General features: G+C 45.8%; 1 protein-coding gene across 2 annotated transcripts in view; it reads right to left on the bottom strand.

Annotated features, from left to right (window-relative positions):
- CNTN3 (contactin 3) overlaps positions 1 to 17,202 on the bottom strand; it is a 108,151-nt gene extending 90,949 nt beyond the window's left edge. For both annotated transcript variants that reach the window (XM_071550218.1, XM_071550219.1), the window contains exon 1: positions 17,094 to 17,202. The gene's annotated coding sequence lies outside the window, so the exon portion shown is untranslated. The remainder of the gene's footprint in view (positions 1 to 17,093) is intronic.
- Positions 17,203 to 18,426: the final 1,224 nt, after the last annotated feature.

Raw genomic sequence — 18,426 nt, 5'->3', positions numbered from 1 at the left:
ATTACTCTGCAGCTCAAAAGCAGATAAAGCTCAACATGGAAATACTCCCAACACCCAAATGCAGCAGAATTTACACCAGGAGGGGCTTGTGTTTAACCAACTTTACTTTGTAAAGAAGTAGTTACTTTGATTGAGAGCACTCATTATAACAAATATTTCTGCTCTTAGTCCCAAAAATACTCATCAAAATCCATACTCCAGCTTTTCTGGTCTCTCTCACTGCAGGAGAAACTCAGGAACTCAATCAGACCAGACAGAAACAACATTTCCAACCCACTAAACTTCTCTTATACTGACAATTTAAACTGCAACATATGAGAAAAATCATTCTGTGTTGAATACTTTTACAGCTGACAAATTAAACAGTCAGTACACTTTGGGCTTGAAAAACCTCACAGAGTTTGCAGGTAAAACAGTAAAATGTGTTGCCAGTTGTGTGCATGCACACACACACATACACATGTATTTACAGCCAGATTTACAGATAAAATACATGCAGCAATCTAATAATGCAAACTAGACAGACAACTGCAGAAAAATCCCTTGCTTTTCACCCTCTCTTTCCTCCTTCCAAGTCTCATTAATGCTCAAGTGTCCTGCCCTTTGGCCACAACAACCCCCTCCAGGCTGGGCACAGAGTGGCTGGAGAGCAGCCAGGCAGAGGGACCTGGGGGGACTGAGGGACAGGAAGCTCAACAGGAGCCACCAGTGTGCCCAGGTGGCCAAGAAGGCCAAGGGGATCCTGGCCTGGATCCAAACTAGCGTGGCCAGCAGGCCCAGGGCAGTGACCCTTCCCCTGGACTCTGCCTTGGGGAGGCCACACCTTGAGTGTTGTGTTCAGTTCTGGGCCCCTCAGTTCAGAAAGGATATTGAGGTGCTGGAGCGAGTCCAGAGAAGAGCAACAAGGCTGGAGAAGGGACTGGATGTGGCACTGAGTGTCCTCTTAAACACCTCCAGGGACAGAGAATCCACCATGTCTTGATCCAACCCCACTGTGATCACCAGCCCAGGGCACTCTGTGCCCTGGGCTGGTGATCACAGTGGGGTTGGATCAAGGGTTGATGATCTCAGAGGTCTCTTCCACCCCAACTGAGAAGAGCAACGAGGCTGGAGAAGGGACTGGAGCACAAGTGTTGTGGGGAGAGGCTGAGGGAGCTGGGGGTGTTCAGCCTGGAGAAGAGGAGGCTCAGAGGTGACCTCAGCACTGTCTGGAACTCCCTGAAGGGAAGTTGTGGCCAGGTGGGGGTTGGTCTCTTCTCCCAGGCACTCAGCAATAGGACAAGGGGGCACGATGGGCTCAAGCTCTGCCAGGGGAAATTGAAGTTGGAGAGCAGAAAGAAATTCTTCGCAGAGAGAGTGCTCAGGGATTGGAATGGACTGCCCAGAGAGGGGGTGGATTCACCATCCCTGGAGGGTTTGAAACTGAGCTTGGCCGTGGCACTGAGTGCCATGATCTGGTAAAGGGACTGGAGTTGGCCCAAGGGTTGGGCTCGATGATCTTGGAGGTCTTTTCCAACCCAATCAATTCTATGATTCTAAGAAAATTTATTCCATTTTAATGGTATTTTTGTCAATCAAGAAATCCTCAATGCATCACCATGTGGTCAAAATGCCCAATCAAGACTGAAAACATGGGCTGTACATGGCACTAACCAGGCATTTTCCAGGAAAAGCAGCACAGTTACTTCTCTGTTTCCAGTGGGAATGGAAAAACAAATTCCTAACAGATGTGAGGATGAGAACCTTTAAGAGTTCCACCTCTCCCATCCAAATGCCACCTTGTGGCTTCCAGCAAAGCTCTGGACTCAACTTTGCTCTTAAATGGAAAAAGCCTCCCAGATTTCATATTTTAAAGTCTTTACTGATGCATTTTCATGCTGCCTTTTCTGGCCAGTTTACTCAGAGCAGGACAGGATGGCCTTGCCAAGGTGTGATGGCACAGCCTGCTGGGTTGGTTTGGGTTTTTTAACCACTAATTCAGCTTTGTACAGAACAGGAAAACATTATAAAGGCCAATACATCAAATCCTCAAACAAATAAATGGATTCTATGACTCTAAGGGAGATGATTATCCTCTGCATGGGTCTTCTGGCACATCTGTACACGTGGGTGGGAATTCGATGTTTTATTATTACACTATACATTTATTACTTCTTGACCAACACAAATGAAATTCTCTAGACCAAAACTGACCCAAAATTGGTGCAGACTTGCTGGTGAGACACGTTGCTGCACAGCAACATTCCTCTTCTTTCCCTGAGCCTCACACACAAAGGTCTGTTCTCCCTCCAAACAGAAACAAGCCAAGAGGAAGGGATGACCTCCAGGTTTGTCCTCTGTCTTGTGGCCAGGTGAACACCAGGGCTCCTTTGTTATCTCTTCCTCAGCTCTTAGTCATCTACAGTTGTTGCCAGAGCAGGCAAGGGTGAGGTGCCACACAAACCACTGAACTGGCAGTAAATCTTGGGTTTAAGCTCAGCACACACACTGGAGTGCAACAGTCTTTAAACACTGGAGAGACTTCGTGGAAAACAACTCAAAAGTGAGGCAGTTTGGGTGGGGAAGCCAAGGGCTCCTCTGGAGAGTCTTCTCTGAGGTCACAGCATCCTCCCAACTGCCTCCAGGGATGGGGAAGGGAAGGTGATGCTGGGCCAGGCACAGAGCTCTGTGTCAAGGGAATCCCTGGGAATAACTCACATCCCACCAGCTCCTGTGGCTGAAGGGACAAGCACAGCACTGGGGGGATGCACCACTGGAGTCCCTCACCTGCAAGAATTCCAGAATCCCCAAGGCTGGAAAAGCCCAGCCAGCCCATGGAGCCCACCCTGTGCCCAATGTCCATCTTGCCAAAGCCTTGCCAGCCCATGGAGCCCACCCTGTGCCCGATGCCCACCTTGGAAAAGCCCTCCCAGCCCATGGAGCCCACCCTGTGCCCGATGCCCATCTCGCCAAAGCCCTCCCAGCCCATGGAGCCCACTCTGTGCCCGATGCCCACCTTGGAAAAGCCCTCTCAGTCCTTGGAGACCACCCTATGCTCGGTGCCCACCTTGGAAAAGCCCTCTCAGCCCTTGGAGACCACCCTATGCTCGGTGCCCACCTTGGAAAAGCCCTCTCAGCCCTTGGAGACCACCCTATGCTCGGTGCCCACCTTGGAAAAGCCCTCTCAGCCCTTGGAGACCACCCTATGCTCGGTGCCCACCTTGTCCCCCAGCCCAGAGCTCTGAGTGCCACGGCCAGTCCTGCCTTGGACACCTCCAGGGGTGGGGACTCCAAAACTCTCTGGGCAGCCCCTTCCAGTGCCTGAACACCCTTTCCATGGAGAAATTCCCTCTGATGTCCAAAGCTGAAGGACCAGCCCCACTGCCTCATGTGTCCAGCACGAAGTTTGTTTACAGCCTGCCATGCAACAGGTAAGGAGATGTTTTGTCTCTGTTTCATCACCAAAGAACAATTAATTCCCAAGAACTAAGATACCAAGAGGGCAAAATGGCATAAACTCTTCAAATATATAATAAACAAGGGGGATAAAGGTAAAAATGTGAATTTTACACTTTATATACAGTTGTCCCAGCATTTTCTTCTTCTTTTGAAATATCTGTATCCCGGGAATGGAGGAGCCAGATAGAAGAATTCACCAATTTCAGCAGCAAGGAACTGAGCTTCAGGAGATACGGCCACAGGTACCCTTAATCTCTCCTGTCTGTGATTATCTCACTCCAAGTCACATGCAGGAAAATAATCCCCTGCAGCACAGGGCACTGATGTGAAAGGAAAGAGAGGCTCAGAGTCACAGCTCAATGGTTATAGCTGAACCCATTTCAGCACGTTTTTTTTCCTCCTTCTACTTCTTACTTGAGACCAAGGCAGCTTAATCTGCATCGATGTCTAGGAAGTTTCACTCAAAAAGTTCTCCAGCCCAAGAAAGTTTCCTCTCTCATGAACAGAAATAAAATGCTCAAATATTTTCATGCAAAGTTTTTTCTTTTTTTTCTTAAAGAAACTGGGAGACACTGCCTGAAAACTCAAATACTGCATATTTCAGTCAAATTTCAAAGGAATAGCACAGATAGTAACCCAAAAGTGAGATTGTAACAGGAAAAACACACCCAAGCCAAAGACAGAACACCCCCCTTTGGAGACCCTGCTAAAGCCATTCCAGGTGTTCAGCTGATGAGTGTGGCTGATTTGCTTGCACATGTCAGCACAGTAACAGAATCAAACCATCTTAAGGGTGCTATTAAGACCACAGAATATGGTCTTTATTTAATTATTACTTTTATTTTATTGCCACCCCTTCCCACTCCTCACTTTCTGTTTTGTCCTCCCCATTCCTGCTCCCTTTCACTGATCCAACATTAATTCCAGCATTACTTTAGGTACCATTTGCTTTGCTGGGAGAAGACAATTCCCAGACCCATGTGATGGGGAGGGGAACAAGGAGAAAACATGATGAACAATGAAATGACAGCAGTTAATCTCATTTTTTCCATAATTTAGATACATAATTATTATTTGGGCATCTTCATTCCTCGTGTCTCCATAATTTGGAGAAAGCAGAAAACAAGAGGTTCCATTTCCACTGAGTTCTCTTTCACTGACACTAAAAGGGGACCACTGGGGTCCATCCCAGGATTAATGGGTGCAAACACAGTTGATCCACCAAAAGCAGCCAAGACAGAGCCAGACTTGTTTGCCAAACAACTGTGGGATGTCCCTTTTATCCTCCCCTGTAATGAGACCTCACTTCCAGGGAGAAAAAAAAACCCACCCAGTGTTTAAATTACTTAGCAAGATCTCTTTAAATATCAGCACAAGGTTAGATGAGATAAAGACTATATTGGCTTTGCTGGGTAAGTTTGACAGCTTTGGTTTAAAAAAAGAAAAGAAATGGAAAAAAAACCCAAACAAAACTGGAAGGAGTGGAGAGTTCCACTGAGATAACACTCAGTGGTGATGAAGCTAAGAACATGTAAAACACTAAAAAAATCAATTTTTTTACTCAGGAACTAAATTCAAATCAGGAAATCTCTTTCTGGCAGAGGTTTGAAAAACATGGAAGGAAGAGAAGACAGGAAGAGAGGTTAATTGGTTTGTAAGTATTAAGAGTACCAAAATACAAAATGTCCTGGCAGGAAAACAAATTGCAGAAGGGTGACACAGAGCCCATGGAGGAGGGTGGAGAAACCAACAGAAATTTAAGTTTTGATGCTCAGGAAGTTTTTTTATTCCAATAATAATAATAATATTGTTCTGGAGTAATTCATGGCACCAAAATGAGTTTGAAGAACAGCTCCAGAAAACCCACACTTTGAGCCTTTCTAAGCAAAAAACTCCCTTTCCCAAGTATCACTTTACCTGTTCTTCAGAGAGTAACAATTCTTTCCCACCATGTCTAACAGGAAAGAAGCAACAAGCCCCAGGCCCCAGATGCTGCTGTTTTTCTTTTGGATCTCCAAGGTTCACTTCATGTCTTAATGCACTTGGCTTTGCTCTCACCATTAATCGTGTCCTGCAGACCAAGAGAAAGTGCTTTTCCAGAAATGACCTCAAACTAAATTCATAATTCTTTAAAAACCAATAAAGCTGCTGAACCAGAAAGCTCAGCCCTCCTGCTCTGGGGCCCAGGCACACTTTAGTCCCTTTAGCAACATCCACTACCAACCTTGATTTAAAGCACAGAGTGGGAGCTGCTTATGCAGTTTAACAACATCCCTGTTTTGAAGGAAGGAAGGAAGGAAGGAAGGGGCCAGAAGACACCAGAAGTCCTTTACTTTGCATTACAGACCTGCCACATAACTTTAATCCACCACTAAGTTTGTAGAAGACACCAGAAGTCCTTTACTTTGCATTACAGACCTGCCACATAACTTTAATCCACCACTAAGTTTGTAGAAGACACCAGAAGTCCTTTACTTTGCATTACAGACCTTTGTATTTTCCTGTGCTAAAACCAAAGCAGCAAAGGCTGCTGGACAGTCCTAAGACTTCTTCCTAAGCCTCTCAGACCTAGGGCAGCATCCCCTAGAACCTTCCTGATGTTCCCACAGAAACCAAGACTTTCTGCACTATGTTTTTCTGGAGTTACTCTTAGCAAGAGAAAAGATGCTCCCTGAGGAATGGGTGTATGTGTGTCAACACACATTTGGGGGATTCTTCCTCTGCCTCACAGGGAGAAGTTGTTCTGAGTGGAATGTGAAATTTGAGTAGTCACACCTGTGACACATGGCATGGAAGGAGCTGCAGCTGCTAAAATATTTGGGACACCTCCACATCCTTCAGGGAAGGTGAAAATGCTGAAAAAGGAGCCCTAAAAGAACATACTATGCCTGGTTTAAAGTGGTACCATTACAGCAAAAGCAAAGTATGAACTCATCTACAAAAAAACCTTGGACAAGAGTACTTGAAGCTGTGCCTACAATACATGTTTTTAAGTCATAAAAAGCAATTTTAATTCTACAAAGGCTTTTGGGGCCTTTTTTTTTGATTAACCAGACCATTAAATTCCTCTGACCACAATGGATCCAGGACACAGGATTTTTCAAAGCCTAATATTAAAGGGGGCTTTCAAGGCTTCTTTCACTTTCCTGTAATATTAATTGGATATACAGATATTTGACATCATGGAGAGGAAAAGTATCATAATAGAGCTTTGTCAATTAATGACAAAGCCTTGCTGGGGTTTTGTTTCTAGAAGTACCAGCATCTTCTGGTTAGCAAAGTCTAAGGTTTGTAAAACCCATCCCAATGAAACAGAGGGCTGTATTTTTCACAAGTCCTCCACACAATGCAGAGCAAACTCATGGAATTTATCAGAATAACACATCCCTCAGGAGGATTTGCAAAGGAACAAGATAAATAAATAACAAGCATGCCCAGAATTACAGTTGCCTGCACATATAAAGTAGAGAGGGGACAAAGGGGAAAGGCCTGAAGCTGGAGAAGGGCAGGGTTAGATTAGATATTGGGAAGAAAACCTTCCCTGTGAGGGTGGGCAGGCCCTGGCACAGGTGCCCAAAGAAGCTGTGGCTGCCCCAGCCCTGGGAGTGTCCCAGGCCAGGTTGGACAGGGCTTGGAGCCACCTGGGCTGGTGGGAGGTGTCCCTGCCCATGGCAGGGGGTGGAACAGGATGGTCTTTAATGCCCCTTCCAACCCACACCATTCCATGACTTTGCATTTCTGTGAGTTCATGACAAGTTAAACTTAACAAAGGTAAAGCATCAATGAGTTTTTCATCTCTGCAACATTAACATTCCTTTTGTGCAAATAAAACACCCACATCAGCTCCCTGCTGCAAGCCTTGCTTGCATCTCCACTTCCTTTCACATGTGCCATTTCACCACTTCAAATCCCTCTGCACTATTATTTCCCAGGAAGCAGAGGAATAAATCAATCCAAGAACGGTGTGTCCATTACCACCTTTAATTAGGCTCATTGGACAAGCTGCTGAGTCTTCTGGAAAGGCAAAAGGTGGATCCTTACAAGTGTAGAATTAGAAGAAATTCCCATTAGAATTGCAGGCAGTTCACTGTTTGCTCGTTCCCCAGACTGGGGCACAGAAATTTTTCTGAAAACAGGGAGGAAATGCAGATTCTTCTGTCCTTGCTGCAGGGAGCCCAGGGCTGGGAGAAGATCTCCTTTGTTACAATATTGTAAATGGGCAGAAGGATAGAGAAGACTACTTTTGTTCTGCTTATTTTCCTAAGTTACCTGCAGAGAATAAAATATGACTTTCCCTTTCCAGATGATGCTGTATGCACCAAATAAAAAGTCCAAGCCTGGTTCTCCTAAAAAAATACCACTTCAGACTATTATCTGCTGGAAAGAGAGAATCCTTGGACACTAAAAGGGAGCATGTCTATGCCATTAGGGGTTTCTGTTTGAGACTTCCATGTCATTCTTTTCATGCTGGGAACACCCCCGTGACAGCAGCCAAGGTTCACAAAAAGGGAGAAGGAACCTGGTGAGAAATTAAGGGGATTTAAGGCCACAGATCAGAACTCGTGCCTACTCTGCATTAAGCAAACCAGACTCCATCTAGGAACAAGAGGAGACTGGAGAAAACTTCAGGTTGAACCTCAAACCTTATCACTGTTTTCTATCAGTTTCACACATGTCACTTTTGTGTTTTTATTTTATATTCACAGCTGTGCAAAGGCAGCTTTTTGTTCTTCCAGGATAACACCCAGGCATGAGCAGGTAACTAGGCAGGTTATCAAAATCTGTAACATCAGGATATTCAGATGCTGGGGAAGAGAAGATTGTTTGTTAAAACAGCTCAACAGCAAGGAGGACGAGGTGGTGGAGCTTTGCAACTTCCTTAAGCTGCTTATCTTTAGATAAGGAGCTTATGCAACTTTCTTAACTCTGGAGAACATTCAGCAAGTGATATCAAAACTGTTCAAGTTACACTTGGAGCAGATACTTCATGAGTACTCTCATTCTGTTCTCTTACCAATGAAAGAGGAAAAAAACAATCGAATTTCCCCCAAAAAAAACCCACCTGCCCACTCAAGTCAGGGAGAGTTTAACAGAGAAGGTGAGTCCCACACTTGTTTCACTTGCATGACATGGTAAACTCAGCTTCTGGGCAAGATATTATTTCACATTTCTAAGTGGAGTCTGACTAGGAAGGAGCTGCTTTGTGGTCATCTAGAAGTACTTGCAAAAAGGAGTATAAATACTGTTATTCTGTCCCCAGACAGACATATGAGAAGGGGTTTGGATTTTTTATCTGAAAATGAGCCAATCAAAACACCACGGATCTAGTCAAGAGTATTCGTGGGACAGGATAGGGAGAAGTTCAAAACCTGAGTCTTACAGAAGTCTTGATTAAGTTCCATCAAAGCAGGAAGTGAATGAATAATGAACAGGGAAGTTGACCCTATAGTCCTCCTGGAAGCTGTTGAAGAAAACATGAAAAAAGTTGAGGAAAGTCTGTGATCCCTTCCTAGACCTTAATGCCTTAAGGAGAGGAAGTAAATGCCACCATCAACTCCAGGGAACACTCCAGTGGTGTCACACACCAGGTCAGGGCACTATGGGGGATGCTCAGGGGCTGGGACCACTCACCTCTCCCACCAGGGGCTCCTGTGGGCTCTGGTTTTGAAGAGCATGGGGTGTTCCTTCACGAAGGTTCAACTTATTCCAGCTGCTTTGCAGAAGGAAAGATCTGCAGAGCAGCTTTTAAAGTCTCCAAGTGCATTTGATGAAATACTAGAACTTTCCAGCACCTGGATTTGAGTGTGTGAACCAGTTGCATGGCAGAAAAGAACCTGCTACATTAAGTGCCAAGCAAAACCCACAATCTTCTGTAATTCTTGGAGAAGAGGGGAGGAAACTCTACTTATTCTTCATTTAACAGTCAGAGAAGAACAGCACTGGTAGATATAACACCTCTGCTGTTTACATTTTAAGCTTATCAAGGAAAAAAAAGGTGCTCAAGGAGACTGAACTACAGCTTTTAAAGCATTACAAACACAGCTCTTTTCCACAGCCATAGCAATTTTTATTTTCTTTAGCAATACAATAGTGAAAATAGTCAATGTGAGATTCAAAATCCAATAGTTACAAAAATTACAGCGAGAAATTGAAAAACTGCAAGATCTATAAACAGATTAAGGCAAACATCTAAAAGGAAAACTACCAGATATATGCAACCACTTCAGCAATTGTATTTGATTCTAGGAATTGTCTGCCAGTTCTCTGTAAGGCTTTTTGGCTTTTTCCACTGTAATTTCAACGGGATTTTTAGAACAGGAAAGCTGTGAGACAAGCCAGGAGAGGAACAGTGCTGTGTGAGGAGGCAGAGCCTCAAAAATGGGGCAGAAGAGGAAAATAAGGCTGGTTTACACTATTTTAGCTACTTCTGGGACAAAAGCTGACTCTTGCTTAATCAAGAGGAGAAAACAGACAAACAAGTAAATACCCAAGAATGGGAGAAGAGTCACACATGAGCAGCTGCTGCCCTTTGTGTTGTCAAGAAGAAGAAGAACCCATTTAAGTGCCCTTCCAGTGCAGGTGGGCAGGGATGGCAGCAGAGCTCGTGGGGCTGTGCCCACAGCCCTGGGCTCAGCACAGCTCCAGCCAAACTGGCCCCCAGTCCCACGGCAATGGAAATAAAAAAAGAGTTCTCAGCAGGAATTTAAGCAGCCACCTCCTACCAGTTGTAGCAGGGAGATGTTTGGTCAAGTAAACATAAACACCTCTTCATTCTTTTGGGATCTTTAGTCTAAAACAAGAAAACATTTTCTCTGGTTTAAAAAATTCAGTGTGCTAACAGACACTGACACACACACAAACCCAGTGAGTGCCTCCAACAGCTCTGCAGCATCAATGCATCTCTATCCAGGGGTACACATTGCTAAAAACACACATTTTAATGCTCAAACTGATATGGAAGTGCACAGATAAAGGACTATAAACCACAGGATCTGGGGTTCTTCTGCTGGTGTTATTAACAGCAGGGAAATGCACAGATGTGACAAGGTGTGTGCTAACAGCTCTTCTTCACCAGGGTTTTTTACAGCACTTGTTTTTAAGAAGTACAACCTTTCACTGTTATTATTTAAATTTCCAGCAGCCTGTTCCTACAGCATAAGACAGTTCAGAAGTAAAGAGGTACTGGTGGTCAAGCAGTGACCCAGCAGAAATGCTGTCAGCCTACCCTCTGCTTTATAAATTACCCTAATAACACACACATGCATATACAGCCCTTTCCTTTTATTGTCATTTACAACCTACATCAACACACTTGGCTGGGATGTTAAATAACCCAGGATGCTGCAGAGCTTTCCTCCCACTCAGCTCTGCCCACACAACAACCTGCACTACACTTGCAGCAGCAACCACTCAAAAAGTTTTCATTTAAATAAAGAAAAAAGCCATCAGGGAAAATGCTGATCCTTTAGTCAGGAGCTTCTGATATAAAAGCTGCACATGAATGTTCTACCAACACAGCCCCACCAGGGGTTATACCTGCTCCAGCACCTCAGAACCATCAAGATCATCCTCATGCTTGTTCTTTCCCCAGTGAAGGCAATAAATTGGGCAGGAGTAAAGAAAGACCCTTTTTTCATGGTTTTAGAAACTGTCCTCCACCAGCAGGACAGATGGATAGGCAGGACAGACACAGCCAGGTGACTGCAATAAACCTTGAGAAGCCAGGATGAAACCAAAACATTTCACTGTATTCAGGAAAATAAATGATGGTTTCTGCATGAACTATTGGAAGTTTCACCAGTTTCTCCATATAAAATATCTCCACAGTAATATGTCATTAAAACAGTATTTTTCACCTCACAGGTTTTATTGGGAATGCCAAGAGACCCCAATTAAAACCCATGGAGTGTCTGCAATGCCAGAGATGCCTGATTTGTGCAAATGAACTCTGAAAATCAGCATGCTTGCAAGCTAAACAGAATTTATCATTTACTGACCTGCCCTGGATTGGATTAGACAGGATTGCTCCTTATGTAGTCAAGTCCTGCAGCACTCTGGAAATTCCTGTCCTGACCTCAGCACAAGCACAAGGGAAGCTGCCCATGCTTTACAGCAAGTCACACCGTGGAAAACCAGTTAATTTTCCCCATCATTTTGCTCCAAAGAGAGGTTTACAGCTACAAACAGCTGTAATTTATTATATCTTAAATTTCATAAAAGCCCTAAACATGTTGAGCAATAAAACTCCTCAGAATTGTCAAGGCCTATTGAACTGAAATGCACTTCCCACATCAGGACCATGGCACTGTGATTGCAGCACTGCCAGGAACACAGGAGGGTGTTTTTTATAAAATGAGCCAGTACACAAAAAACCAGGAATAGAGAGGAGAGCATGTTTAGAATAGTTAATTCCAGGATAGCTCATTACACTTGGATTAAAGTGTTGATGGAAAAGTAAACTGAATTTAACCATAAACTTTCAGTGAAGCTCAACTTACTGTTTGGAAACTGCAGTAAAATTCAAGATTTATCACTTCTCCATTATAACTGAATATACAATGTGTCTATCCTCAATTATACATCTCAAAAACCAAAGGAAGAGCACACAGGAATAGATCTATAATAATAATAATAGGTGGGAAAAAACCTGCCCATACCTGGAGCCTCTGGTGTTTTCCCCTCTCCAGCTGAACAGGTCTGGACTCCACAGCTTCTCTGGCACTGCACTACACAAGTGACTTACTATAATAAAAAAAAGCTTTCTTTAGTTCTCCTCAGTTAAACCCAGTGTGGAGGGGCTAATTTGTACCAGCTGAATGTGTTTAACCACTCTGGACTTTCCCTGCCAATAAGCTGCAATCAGAAAGCAGAGACAGCTGTGCCCACCACACACACCCCCCTGGTTCAGGGGCAGCACAGGAGCTTTGCCCCATGCACAGCTGGTGCAATTACACCATATCAGAGACCACAGAGGTCCCCAGGATGACAGGCAGGTTGGTGCCACTGTCCTGTAAGCCAGATTTCCCTTGCACAAAGATTCCTTTAAGCTCCTTCATGCTCACACCAATTCACTCCTTGCCATCCCAGTCTGTGTTTCCCCCTCACACTGCAGGTATGAACATACTGTTTGTATTTTCTAGCACCTATAAAGGACTGACAAGAACCTCCCACACAAGTCTGGTCATTCCTGCTGTTCTCTCCTTACTGCCTGACCACTCACTCAAAAGCATTTTACAGCCCACATTGCTGGGTCTCATCTTCTGGGGTCCCACCACCCTGGAATGGTAAATCCTTCATGATTCACAGTCAAACACAGATAAAGTTTCTCCTGTGTGCAATCTGGATTAACAAAACACTAAAATATGTATCATCCAGTTTCAAATACTGCCTGTGCCCATTAACAAGGTTTCCCAAGGAGAGCACAAGCAAGTTGTAGGTGTGGTTGTTCAGAGCTGAGCACAACTTCAGGAGCTCCCACTGCTGCCTCCCTCAGCTGGAAATGCAGCAGCTTGGCCAGTTAATTGTTCTTTAGGTTGATCAACAGACATATTTCTCAAGAGAAAAATAGTTGTAAGCCATAGTTTGGGAAAAAATCCCACATCAACTATGCAAAATGAAAGTATTACTGATTTTAAGGAATATTATTATACTTTATTACATTTAATAAGTGAAACTTTAAGAGTATAAAACTAACTGCTCTTTCAAAGTAAAGCCAATGCTATAGACATACTGAGCTGCATTTTGATCTTTTCTCAGACCGAATTTCAACATGCAGACAGTAGATTTATAGAAAAAAAACCCAACAAACAGCTACCTGCACTATCCCAGCAGCTGCCTACCACCTTCCCTCTTCATTCAACCAAACACAAGACTGAGAACTCCTGACACTTCCCTTCACTCTGTATTAGGTCCTTCCTTTTTATAGAGAGCACACTAAAAAGTAATGTATAGTAAATGTAGTTGACTGCAGCCAAAGCTTTCCCCCCTTCTCTCCTTTGTTACCCAAACAGTGCTCTCCTGGACACACTTTTGTTTGAAAGACCATCAGCTTTGATCTGCTTTTCATCTGTCTCAATGGACAGGAGAACAGTGTGGCCCTCTGAGCACCAAACAGGCAGCCCCTGCACACAGCAAAGTACTTCTCACTCCATGCAAACCTCCAGCCCTTACCTGAGCCTTTTGTGGTTAAGGCACATTACAAGGTATCTCTGATGATTCTTTCATTTTTTTTCCTCGAATTCTTTCTGCTACATCACATGCTGTCAAATGTGGATACTCAAATCCACCCTGAGAAGTTCAGGCTATGCCTCTGAATAGCTTCACTACACCAAAGGTGGAGATGTGAGCACAAGAGAGGGTTGCAGCTCTAGAAATCTCATTTTTCTGCATTTCAGTTGTTTTTTTCATAGGATAATCACTGACTGATCTTTCCCTGGTTTGGCTGAGAGAAGCTGCTTCTGAGGGAGACTTCAGCTGGAGAGCTGCAAAACACCAAAGAACAGAAAGACCTGGGAAAAGAATGGCTGTCACTGCAGATATGTTTTCTTAAGGGCAGCAGCAACAGAGCAACCACTTCAGAGCACGGGCACCAAGGCAACTCCATTTCCAGAGTCTTTCAGTGAGAGATTCAGTTCTGAAGAACCAAACCAGTTAAGTTCCTAAACTTCTTCAAACAAAAGTTGTTTCCAAAATATCTTGCCATTTAATGTATCTTGACATCACCCATGCACAACATGAGCTCAAGCAGGGCTTTCATCACACAGGTCCCGTGAATAAATCATTTGTTATCACCTTTACCTTCAGCATGTTCCACTTTAATGACTGCATGCATCCCAGGGGACTATAATCCAGTGTCCACTGGTTTCCAGATATGAACTAGAAGGTTATGTATTTACCATGGGAACAAGACAGATCTCACTGCCAAGCTGAGCACCAAAAACGGTGAAAAGTAATACATACAAAAAGTAACTTTACAGATAAACAAACTTCCCCTTTTCCTTGATTTTCTTGTAAATCAAGATCGTTTTGTAATTATTTCTCTTTTTTATACTCAGAGGGGATACTCACCTCCAGCCAGAGTCATTCCTCATCACTAATCACTTCCCTCTCCCTGCAGCCTTGCTGACAGCCCCACACCATTGGAAATGCATGAAAAATCTTATTTGCAGACTGCAGTTAATCTGTGTCTTCTGGTATCAAAGTAAACCCTGATAATCACTTATATACATAGAAAACCATTGGCTTATGTCACTTGCACGAATCAGCCTCTTCCAGGAAGAACAGTAAAAAGATTTCCTCTATTTGCAGTATCACAATAACATTAAGATGCTCTTGGGGTATTGCAATGGGAAAATTCCCACAAGAAACACCACGAGAACATAAACATAAACAACATCAAAGACAGTGAGTCTTGCTCAGAAAAAAACAAACAAGCAAAACCACCGCCCCTGCAGAGCGCTTGGAAGTGTTTGTGGGTGGAAACTCCAACAGGAGCATTAGAGAGAAGTGACAGGAAAATACGGCATCGCTCCGTGGCTACCCTGACGATCTTCAGGAATTTAAAGAACAAGTTGTTTGGGTGGGTCTGTAACTCGCACATCCACGAGCCCAGGGATGTGCTGAGGGTGCAGCCAGCTGGATACACACATGGATTTCTGCACAAGACCCTGACTCAGGTCACCAGCATCAGGGCTGGAAGAGAGCCAGGGCTACAGAGTCACCTGCAGGGCCACCATTCCCACCATTCCACAGTGGATCCGAACCCTGCAGGTTCTCTCAAAAAATCTCGTGGTTTTACTACCTTAACATAAAATATACCAAGTATCAGATTAATTAGGCAACCCCTTACCTGATGTTCTATTCACTGAGCAACCAACCAACTCTGGAAAAACCCTGTCATAAATGCCAGTGCCAACTCCCAATGCCCTGTTCCAACAACACCGACCCGAGTGGCACCTCCCACTGCTTCCCATTCCCAAGGAACACCAGCGCTTCCAGCCCCAAGCCTGCAGTTCATTCCCTGCAGTGCAAGGCAATGCCAAGAGTAACAGAGGGAAGCAAAGCCACTACCAAGGCTGAAGGAGCCCTGATGACCCAGGGAAGTGCCAGCGTGGCAGGGCAGAGCTCACGGCACGGGGCATGGATGTGCCTGAACTTCAGCCCCGCCATCAACTCAGCAGCATTTTAGCAAGAATTCTTCACCTTCACCAAACCATTTCCCCTCATGCTTTCACAAGTTTATTTGCCAGATTAGTATGGAAAGTCTTTTGCATAATAAATAACTTTCTGGAACAATTCCACGTGGAGTAGCAATACCCTTCTAATGCTTACAAGTTACTTCAGCATTTCCATTCCCGATTCCAACAATTTGTTCATAACTTTCCATACACATTAAAAAATACATCACTGAACAAACCCGGCATGCGGATTAGGCTGTATTTTAAGTTTCTCTTGCAGAATACCACAGCCAATACTTTGCAGAGTTTGCGTGCCCTCCCTAAGGACTTGAATGTTATTTTTACACTGATAACAAAAATACTGACATTATTTCCCCTTGTGTAAAACAAGCACTTTGGGGACAGATAAAAATCACTATGGCAGTGATTCCGATCGTGTCAGTGCCAGCAGGAAGACAATCACGACTAACCCGCCGGTACCCAAGGCTGGATCACTTCATATCAGAAACGGACTGATCTCTCTCCGACACATCCAACAAAATGGTGCTCGGATTTCGGTTAATCACAGCCAAGCACCACGTTTAATTGGCAGCAAGGTCACAGAGCGATGCTGTGAACATCGGCAGTAAGATATGAGTCATAAAAATCACAAAAGTTCCAAAAGAGAAAGCAAACCACTAGTGGAAGAGGGAACAGAGCCGGCAGACCCTGCAGAGATGCTGCTGCGGAGAGCAGAGGGAAGCGGAGCCCGCAGCTGTGCCAGCCCCGAGATGGCACAGGAACTTCGCGTCCAGCTCCACCTTCCCCCGTGTCCGAGGGGAAGCACCGGTTTTGCCAAAATTCAGTCGAAACCGATGGGTCCCGAGTGACGTGCGGAGAGAGCAAAGGTATTATTCATGAGGAAAAATAAAAAGCTTTTCAAAAAGCCTTCTCTGGAGCGGTGTGGGAGTTGTTTTGAACCAACACGGCAGATCCCCCCCAGTATCAGAGCTGGGGGGGCGAGAGGCTCTGCACACCCTTTCTTGTGAGATAATTACCGCTTAATTAAAAGCGACGCCAGAGCTTTAGAACTTGAGCAACTCCAGGCTCACAACAATTTTCGGGGTAAAACACACGAAAGAGCAACAGACCATGCCAGAATGCATCCTGCCCGCTCCAGCGGAGCCCTCGGCGCTTCCCACCCTCGGGGACTGCGCGGACCCCCGGGCGGCTCCCGAGGCGAGGACAGGGGACAAGGGACACGGGACAGCAGCTCCCGCTCAGTGCGGACCGAGTAAGACCGCCGGCACAGGAGCCCCCCGAGAGCCGCCCCCCGCCGCGATCCCACGCGGAGCCGCCTCCGTGTCCGCGGCAGCGCTCGGAGCATCCCCGGCCCCGCTCCCGCGGCTCCTCCGCTCCGTCCCTCCCGAGGGATGGGGGCTCGGCTCTCCCACCAACCGCGACTCTCCCGGGCACCCGCACGCCAACTTTGCCGCCCACCTGCAGCCGAGGCGCTCCCGGACGTGCCCGCAGCCCTTCCCCGCTCCGCCGTAATCCTGCGGCTCCCACGGCTCTTCTGGAGCGTCGCTCGCTCCTCTCCAGCCGACGGGGCGGGCCCGACCCGATCTCCCGCCCACCTCCCCGGGACTGGCACGGCACAGCCCAGCCCAGCCCAGCCCGGCCCAGCCCCGCAGGTCCCCCGGGAGCCGCCGGCGCCGAGGATGCTCTGGCTGCGGGTGGCGCGTCTCCCCAGAGCCTTCCCCGGAATCCACCTGGGGAGGGTAAATGTGCTCCTGCAGCGAGCTGGGAATGACGGGGAAAGTTGACGCGTTACCGGCTTAAATAAAAACTCCATCTAATTTCTGGGCTGGAAGCCCAGGCAAAGAATCAGGTTCGCGTAGGTCGCTGTGCAGGAGCCGGATGGGGGTTTTATGGAGTCTGGCTCCAGCTCATGTCGGTATTAGAGCTGTGCTGCTGTAATTAAGGCTCAGCAGAATTCCTTTAAGCCCCCCCTCTTTTTTTATGAGCAGGTTATATAACAAATTGTACTAAGTTTCCCGAAACCTCTCCTATCTTTCAGCCTCCCAAAGCACAGTGAAGTGCACTTTATAATAAAGTGTGCATTAGCCTGCAGAGCCTCTGTGGAAGCCAAGTTACACCTGGGATGGCTTTGGATTCACAGTCGCTGTGATGTGTCAATGCAAGAAAATCATGGACCCATGGAATGTTTGGGTTGGGAGGGATTTTAAACCCCATCTCATTCCACCCCCTGCCATGGGCAGGGACACCTCCCACCAGCCTGGGTTGCTCCAAGCCCTGTCCAACCTGGCCTTGGACACTTCCAGGGATGGGGCAGCCACAGCTTCTCCGGGCACCTGTGCCAGGGCCTGCCCACCCTCACAGGGAAGGATTTCTTATTAATATCTAATCCAAACCTAATCTCTTTGAGTTTCAAGTCATTCCCCTTTGTCCTGTCCCTTTATTCATCTCTCTCCATCTTCCCTGTCAGCTCCCTTCAGGCACTGGAGGGTTACAATGATATCACCCCAAAGCTTCTCTTCTTCAGAATGAACAATCCCAATTCTCTCAGCCTTTCCATGTAGGAGAGGTGCTCCATCCCTCTAGTCAACTTGGTGGCCTCCTCTGGACTCAATACAACAGGTCAATGTCCTTCCTGTGCTGGGGACCTCACCAGAAGGGGGAAAGGATGTGGTGACTGCCATCTGGTACACAGAGGGATCTTGGACAGGGGGGTGATGCATTCACTGCTCTCCAGGCATTGGGAGGAAAGATGTGAGGAAAAGTTTTCTTCTTCAACGAATAAGATTTAAGT

Source organism: Pithys albifrons, chromosome 3, assembly GCF_047495875.1.
Source record: "Pithys albifrons albifrons isolate INPA30051 chromosome 3, PitAlb_v1, whole genome shotgun sequence".
Taxonomy (NCBI): Eukaryota; Metazoa; Chordata; class Aves; order Passeriformes; family Thamnophilidae; genus Pithys; species Pithys albifrons.
This window is presented reverse-complemented; position numbering and strand designations above follow the sequence as displayed.